Source organism: Saccopteryx bilineata, chromosome 2, assembly GCF_036850765.1.
Source record: "Saccopteryx bilineata isolate mSacBil1 chromosome 2, mSacBil1_pri_phased_curated, whole genome shotgun sequence".
NCBI lineage: Eukaryota > Metazoa > Chordata > Mammalia > Chiroptera > Emballonuridae > Saccopteryx > Saccopteryx bilineata.
This window is the reverse complement of record NC_089491.1, coordinates 378080319-378088599: the sequence shown is the minus strand read 5'-3', so window position 1 is coordinate 378088599 and position 8281 is coordinate 378080319.

The window sequence follows — 8281 nt, the reverse complement described above, 5'->3', positions numbered from 1 at the left end:
CTGCGTCCGCAAGCCGGGTTGCCTTTCTCTGCGCTCTGGCCCTCAGAGCCTCTCCCCACACCTCGCCTCGGTCCCCAGAGTGCCTGGCCTGCGCTAGGGCGCGTCTGTCCCGGATGCCGTGGGCTCCGGACCGGGGCGGCTCCCGTTCGCCTCCGGCTGCGCCCACCAGCAGAATTCGCTCTTACCTATATTCCTCTGTTATTCATCCCTAGCATCTGGCTTCTGCCCTGATGCCCTGCTCCCTGCCCGCCCTGCCTTTCATCTTCTGGTTCATATCCCTAACCCTACCTCTGCCTCTTCCCAATGTAAGGAAAGGCCTTTGCTTTGGGAAAGGGCAGAGGTAGCAGGTGGCCTGACCTGGGGGTCATTCAATGTGGAGTCCATCCCGTCATCATTTGAATTCTCAAAAGATGGGTCTGAAGGGGCCACAAGTGTGCACACAAACATAGATAGACACACACTCTCAAGCTCACATTATGTACTATGTACCACATGTGCCTACACCATCCTTGTGCACTCATGTAGACCTGCGTGCTCTAAACCGTGACCCAAGCACACATGCACACTCACTTCACATGTTGTCATAACAAACACGCACACTCATAACATAACAAACATTCACACAGGCGCATGTACATGTGCAGTTACCTCCACACAAGTCCTCATGTGCACAGTCTCTTGCACAAGTGCACACACACACACTCGAACATACCCACTCACCCCCATACAAACACAGATGTATCCTCAGCAATATGCCTTCACTAGACTGAGTGTTTCCATTAGCTATGAGCTCCCAGCAGGTAGGAACTATGGTTTCCTATCTGAACGCCTGATACATAGTAGGTGTTTGATAAAGGTCTGTAGAAGGAAATAAATGGAAAGTGGTTGGATGGACTCACATCCAAGTACCCATCCACGTGCTGTGTAATCATCCCACACTCACTATGCCCCCGAAACCTTGGTGGGTCCAAATCATAGGCCCAGCAACCCAGGGCGTGTGCCAGCAGTCTCTGGTGGGAAGCACCCCCTCCCATCCCGATGCTCCCCCTTGCCTGTCCCCACTTTTTCCTGGTTGCAAGACATGCAGGCCCTGGAGCACAGAACAGCATGTCTGTGTGTGGGGGGGTGGGGGGTGGGGGGGCACATCTACAAAGTCCATGCCAGCACCTTGATCTTAGCCATCTATGGACCGCAGTTTCAACTTTGAAAAAAATAGTACTAATCTCTCACATTATGGGAAGGAGAGCTCAGTGCACTTATGAAGAGGACACGCTGGCATTTGATAGGTGATTTCCTAGATCAGCTGGAACTAATTGATTTGTTTTGGGGGGGGGATTTTTCCCCCCGTGCAGCCAACAAATTCCAAGGGAAAGCCCCAGAAAGGACATTGTGCATGAATGTGGATGAGGCACTGCCTCGAAGGCCAAGCACAAGAGGTCTGGCCTCTAGCTGTCTCCAGAAATCCCTGAGGATCCCTCCTCTGGGACAGGCTGGCCGAGGCTCCGCCCCTTCTGCCTTTATGGCCCTGCCTTTCCTCTCAGCTGAGTTCATGGAAAGCAGGAAGGGGCAACATTAGTACTAACAGCAGCATTGAGATGCTTACTACCAAGGGTGCCCACGGTGTGGCATTAATTTAAATACTCCTGTTATTAATTTATGATCCCAGTTACTATTATTGCCAAGGTTATCCATCTCGACACAATTTAATATGACCCATGCTACCAGGCTGCGCCCGGGTTATTAATAATTTTCATGGTCCTGATCATTTAAGTCTTACTCGAACAATTACAAACAGCAATTGTTACTATTATTAGCAGTATTTCTATGATCAAGCCCACAGCCCCGACCACGATGAAACGCTGAGTGCTGCCGGGAGGGTGGCTGGGCAACGCATGAGGAGAGAGCCCTGAGCTAAGAGTTCGACCCAGGCACAGATGCCTTACAGCCCACCCCACCCCGCATGGCTTACTCCTGTGTGGTCTTAAGCAGGTTAAATCATCTCTCTCTGCCTCAACTTCCTCATCTGTAAAATGGGATTTTTAAAAAATATATCTTGTCTTGAACAGGCACGGTAAAAAACAAACGAGGTAACAATGTTCATCATGAGGAGAGACTCCAACACATTTTACTCATAGAACACATATTTATTGAGCACATACTATATGCCCGCCTTCCTTTATCTGCACCATCACCAGTGGCAGAAATTCCTGCTCCTAATGTGCACTGGACTTGGATCTGACCATGTTCTTTGGGACAATATCAGAGGCCCTGTAACGACGGCCTGCCTGGTCCTAACTCCCTAATGGTTGTGACTTTTGGCCTCAAACATGAATGTCCTTCAAAATTGTCTCCCTGACCCAGCCCTCTTTCCCTAATCCTCAGCACTTGCTGCCACCACTGGTTCAGATGGGCACGGGAGTGGGTTCAGGAACTGACCGGCAAAGGGGATCCGACAGGCAGTGTCAAGCAGGCAGCCGTTTTCATGGCAGGGTCCCCCGAATCATCTCCCATGGCAGAGCGGCACCCACAGAGGGCCCCACCCCCACCACACACACACACACACACACACACACACACACACACACACACACACACACACACATGACAGCTTCCTGGACCTAAGGGTGGAGAGAATCACTGCAGGTCTATGTGGGGCTGGGGGTGGGGGTGGTGAGTCACTCCTGACATTGCATTGTCAGGAGTTAAAATGGCTTTGCCTCTCTCCTGTCCATCCCCCCACCCCTCTGTCACCCTGTCCCTCAGGGAGGCAGGCTCCTGACACACTCCCTGTTATCCCTATCCGCGGGGACTCCTGACCTCAGGCTGTCTGCAGAACATTGCTCACAGCTCCCTGTGTGCAGCCCTAGGGAACCAGCCTGCAGCCCCAACCCACTTCTGAGCAGAAATGGGACAGCAGAAATAAAAACGTCTTAATGGGCCAGGAGAGTCGCACAATGATCTCCTGTAATCCCAACTTCCATGAAGGAGGGGTTAGGACCACCATTTTACAGATGAAGAGACTGAGGCTCAAAGAGGTTAGGCCACTTGCCCAAGGACCCACGGAAGGAAGCAGCGGTACCATGCCTGGCCACTGTCTCGCACTAGGCCCCCCATAGTCACGCTTCTTGGAGTGAACCCCCATGACCCAGTCATTCCTCATCCCCGTTCCAGCCCCTCCAGCCTTCACCCCAGCGAGCTGGGGAGATAGAACCTGCATGTCAGAGAGGCTGCACTCTGCCCTTCGGTGCTGCCACTCAGGCGCCCCTCCTGACATGCATCCCAGAACCTGGGCTTGGGGGGCTTAGCTAGGCTGGGCAGAGGCAAGCCAGGGAGTGGTCTCTGCCTTTCTGTCAAAGGGGTGATTGCTAAGCTCTCTGAGTGAGCGATCACTCTTCCTGCTGCGGGAGGATCACCTCCCTTACCACTGGTTCTCCCGTCCAACCAGAGAGAGGGTGAGGGAAGATGGGCAAGGGGACAACACTTTCCGAGGGGGAGAGGGGCGGGGAGGGGCCAGGTTGCCCCCAGCTGCATCCCATCTGCCCTGGGCAGGCAGCCAGGCAAGGTAAGTGAAACCCGCTGTCCCCCACTAGGAGCTGGCTCGGTGGCTTTGAAGCGTGATGCAGTGATTACCTCGGAGCTGGCTCCTTCTGGGCCACAAGGGAGACCTGACCAATGCGGGGGACAGGGTGGGGCTCGGGCTGGTTTGGGGTCAGTGTGGTTTGATCCTGGAGCTGCATTAGCAGTAAAGGGGGTGGGAGGAATGAGTCAATTTTGGAGTCCAGTTAGATGAACTGGAGCATCAAAGTGGGCCAGTTGCACTGTGTCCTCCCCCACGTCGTCTGCTCCAGCCTGAGGCCTGTGCTCCCTTCCTGCCTCCACTCTGCCCTGAAGGGGGCCCGTCTGACCCACATTCGTCAGCCTTCCCACCTCCCAGGCCTTCTGTGGGCTTTACTCCCATGGGAGTTGCCTTCTCTCTTCCTTCGACACAACAGTAGAGTTGATCAAAGACTCCCGTCTTCTCATTTGCTGTCTATTCTCTTCCTTCAGAGGCCAACCTCCCTCCCACCTGTGCCCCATTCTGTACCCACACCTCTTGCCAAGGAATCATAAGATTTGATCAATTCATTCACGTAGGTGTCAGGGACTTAATTTCTCCAGGTTTTGTGTCTTGGAGAAGAGTTTTTCCAGAGAGGGCAATGCTATACCCAAGTGCTTGAATGGAGACAGTTCCAGGCCTTGTGGTAAGGGCACGAGGGGAGAGATAAGGTGCCCCGTACCTCAGGGCAGCCATCTTCCTTTCTGACTTGAAGGGCCACCGTCCCCAGCCTTTCGGTCCAGCCCCTGCCCTCGTCTCCGTGGCACACATCCCCTCAAGTAGATTTCCTCTGGGAAATTCCTCCTGGCTCTCAACCTGGGTCCTTCCCAGCCCTGCAGGGTCGCAGAGCTGCCCTGCAGTTCTGAGGGACTCCGTCTTCTCTCTCACTTCTTATCCTGCATCTAAGAATAGTCAAGACACAATAAGGAAACATGGAGTAGGGCGACACCAAGGCTGGAGCCCTGTGAAGTCGGCAGGTGGGAAGGTGAGACGGTGTGGCATCGGCCCTGGCTGGAACATCGTCCCAGTGTGCAGAGGTGGCCGGCTCCGTCGCTGCCCGGCACATGCGGGAACAGATGGATGTTCCTCTCTCTCTCTCTCTCTCTCTCTCTCTGTTTCTCTGTTCCCCTCTCTCTCTCAAATCAATAAATTAAAAATAATTTTTTTTAAAGAGGAAGACGAGGCATCCGAAGACCCCGGGGGCCAGGCCAGCGTTTCTTCGCTGTGTGCCCTCAGGCCAGCCCCTTCCCCTGCTCTGAGCCTCAGTGTCCTCCTGTGCAGCACGGGCATAAGATGCCAGCCTCACGTAGTTCCAGGAGCCAGAGAGGCACCGAGTGAGCATGCACTGGAAGTCAAGAGAGCTAGAAGAATGTCATTGACTCTCGTTCTATTTGATGCTGCTGCTGCTGGTGACTTCTGGCCTGTAGGCTGGAGGCCGGATGAGGGGTGAGATGACGTTTCGGCACTGGAGATCCGGGGCTTCGGATCTAGGGCCTTCCTGATGCAGATAAGCACCAGAGCTGTGACCGTCCTCAGGCTCAGCACAATTCCCACGGGAATCGCCGGGGGAGGAGACGTCCCAGGCCCCAGCTTATCTTCGCTCTGGCTCGTCTGGGAAGTGGGGTCAAGTGCAATTGTCTGGGTTGGTTTCTAGCAGGGGAGGGCAAAGGGCAGAGATGTACAGTCTGTTAAATTTCCCAGTCAAGCGAAGACCCCCAAGAGAGCTCAGAAAGGGAAGGGACTGGAAGGGGAGGATTCCTTCCCGGTCCCCCATGTCAGGGCTCGATCTGTTGGGCCAGAGACCCTGAGACAGGACTGAACGTTTTTTAAGGTATTTTTTGTTTTTTAAAGATTTTATTTATTCATTTTAGAGAGGGGAGAGAGAGAGAGAAAGAGAGAGAGAGAGAGAGAGAGAGAGAGAGGAGGGGAAGGAGCAGGAAGCATCATCTCCCATATGTGCCTTGACCAGGTAAGACCAGGATTTCGAACTGGCGACCTCAGTGTTCCAGGTCGACGCTTTATCCACTGCGCCACCACAGGTCAGGCAGGACTGAATGTTTAAGAATAGGCCTGAGGGGCCAGCTATCCTGCACCAACTCTCTCAGTCACATCCACTCCATTTGCTGGCTGAATGCCTCTGTCTGAGGAGAGAGAAGAGACAGCCCAGTCCTGGGAGGAGGCAGAGCCCCTGCCCTGGAAGGCCCCCTACTCTGAAGAGGAGAGGGCTGCAGTTTCCTCTTCCAGGGGAGCGCAGAGACGAGCCTGGGACATAGAGAGGGACTTCAGTGCCACTGTCCTTTCCCACACTCTCCAGGGAGTGAAGAGGGGGGTGGCAGGCCATGACCTTGGGGATCTTCTAGTCTAAGGGGTTCTCTGATCAAATAGCAGTATTTCACACTCTTGGCAGGAAGTCCTGGACCTGGAAGTGGAAGTCACCCCCCCAGGCCATCTATAGTTGGGGAAACTGAGGCTCAGAGAAGTGCACGACATGTTCCAAAGAGGGGAATTTCTTTTTTTTTTTTTCTTTTTTAAAGAGGAGAGAGAGAGAGAGAGGGGAGGAGGAGCAGGAAGCATCAACTCCCATATGTGCCCTGACCAGGCAAGCCCAGGGTTTCGAACTGGTGACCTCAGCGTTCCAGGTTGAAGCTTTATCCACTGCACCACCCCAGGTCAAGCAAAGAAGGGACTTTTTAAATCAGTTTCAGCAGGGTGTGATGAAGAAGGCTCTGGGCCAGGAGGCCAGGGACGGGGGGCCTCCCTTCAGCATTGGCCCAGCTCCCTGTGCAACCTGGGACCACCAATGCGCCTCTTAGGGCGTTTCCCGCTTGTGACATGAAGGAGACGGCTCTTCCCAGACGGCCACTGTTTCTTCTCCCTGGGAAGTCTGAGGCCAGGTTTTCATCCAGCCCCAGCCCGGCCTAGCCGAGGGTTCCCCGGGGGAGGGGCAGCAGGTGCAGGCAGGCTTGGGCAGGCGGGCCACCTCCTGAAGGAGCCAGCTGGTGGAGGAAGCGCTGAGTCGGCACTCAGAGCCCAGCCACCTCCGCTCCTGTTCCATTATTCATCCCTGTAAGAGGCTCTCCCTCCTGCCCGACCCAGGACCGGTCTCCGAGAAATGCCTTTGCCTCCCCACCGACATCCCCCCTCAGCTGGAAACTCTTAAGCAAAAAGGTCGTCAAGATGATTAAATGCGAACAGATTTTCAGTTCTTTTTCCACTTTAATTAAAAATGTGCTCTTCGTTCAGAGGAAGCTGGAGACAGAATAGCGGCTCCCCAAAGGCCCCTGGGCTGAACCGTGGCGGGGGGGCACTCAGAGATGTCTGCCGGTTGGCCCTGGGTGGCCTGGGGTCAGGGCTTTGGTCTGGATCTGCCCTGTGCCCACATGCCCTGTCCATGAAAGGCACCAGGATGCCCAAGACCTCTGGACACTGGCGACAGAGCCAGAACAGGGGCAGCGGTGGGCAAGCAGGTCTGCGCCCTGGACAGAGGGTAGGAGTGGGTCGGGGAGCCAAAGGAGTGCCATGTCCACAGACCCTCCCTGCTGGGGAGTCCCCAGTCTCGGGTGGGAACAGGTCACTGTCCCCACGAAGGGCTCGGGTATGACTGAGGATTCAGGAGTTCAGGATAGAAAATGAGAACTGGATATGTAACTTCCAAGACAACCTAGAAGCAAACACAGGAGTGGCCCAAAGTACCTACACACATCAGGGTGAACTTGGGGGCAGTGAGCGGCCCAGGCAGGCTTCCCACAGGAGGACCACAGGTCCAGGGAACGGCTGGGAGGGCTGCCATGCAGGGCAGGGGTGGGATGGCCCTGGGAAAGGGGTGAGACAGAGACATGGCATGCTTATTACAAAGATGGGAAGATGGGGAGCAGGAGGAGGCCAGCTGGAGGACTTGACCCTTTTTTCTCTCTCCTCCCTTCTGCCAGAGATCAGAAGTTCAGAGAAGTGGCAGGGGAAGGGATTTGAGACACTGAGAACATCCACAGGGGTGGGGGAGGGAAGGAGGGAAGGAGGGAAGGGCAGGGGAGGTGGCACGGGCTGCAGGAACACCAGGAGCCCACTGGCCCGTGGCCACCGATCCCATTTCCGGTCTGGCCCCAGCCCTTGGCAGGCCATGGGGCAGAGTTTCCCTCCAACGTGTAAGAGAGGATGGTTGTGTCTGAAGAGCTTCATGCTCCGCACCACCTCTGTGCCCTGCCGTTCGGAAAGCAGAACGCAGAAATGGCCACCTGGGCCCAGAAAGAAAGGCATCCCACCGCTTTCTGTACCTGTGCTGGGTGGTCCCATCTGCCCTCCACTGGGGAATAAGGAGTTGGTCCTTAACTACAGGAAGAAAAGAGATCCCTTCTTAGTGAATCACCCTAGTGTTGGGGGGCAGCCCAGAGACCAACCCACCACCCAGCCCCCAGGCCAGGAAGCAAGCAGTTCCCATCAGCTTTGGGGAGGGGCCATACTCTGCAGAGAGGCATTCAGGGCCCTTCAGACCCCCACCCCACGTCCTTCCAGCCTCATCTTCACCACCAGCTCCCCTCCCACCGCTGTGAGTTCCTCCAGACAAGGTTAGGGGGCCAGAGGGAGGGAAACCACCAACTCAGAAAGGCTCCCAGGGGCGGTCACACATGCATGGGGCTCTGGCCCAGGAAAGGGCCCCCCAGGACAGGGAGGAGAGGAGTCTGCACACAG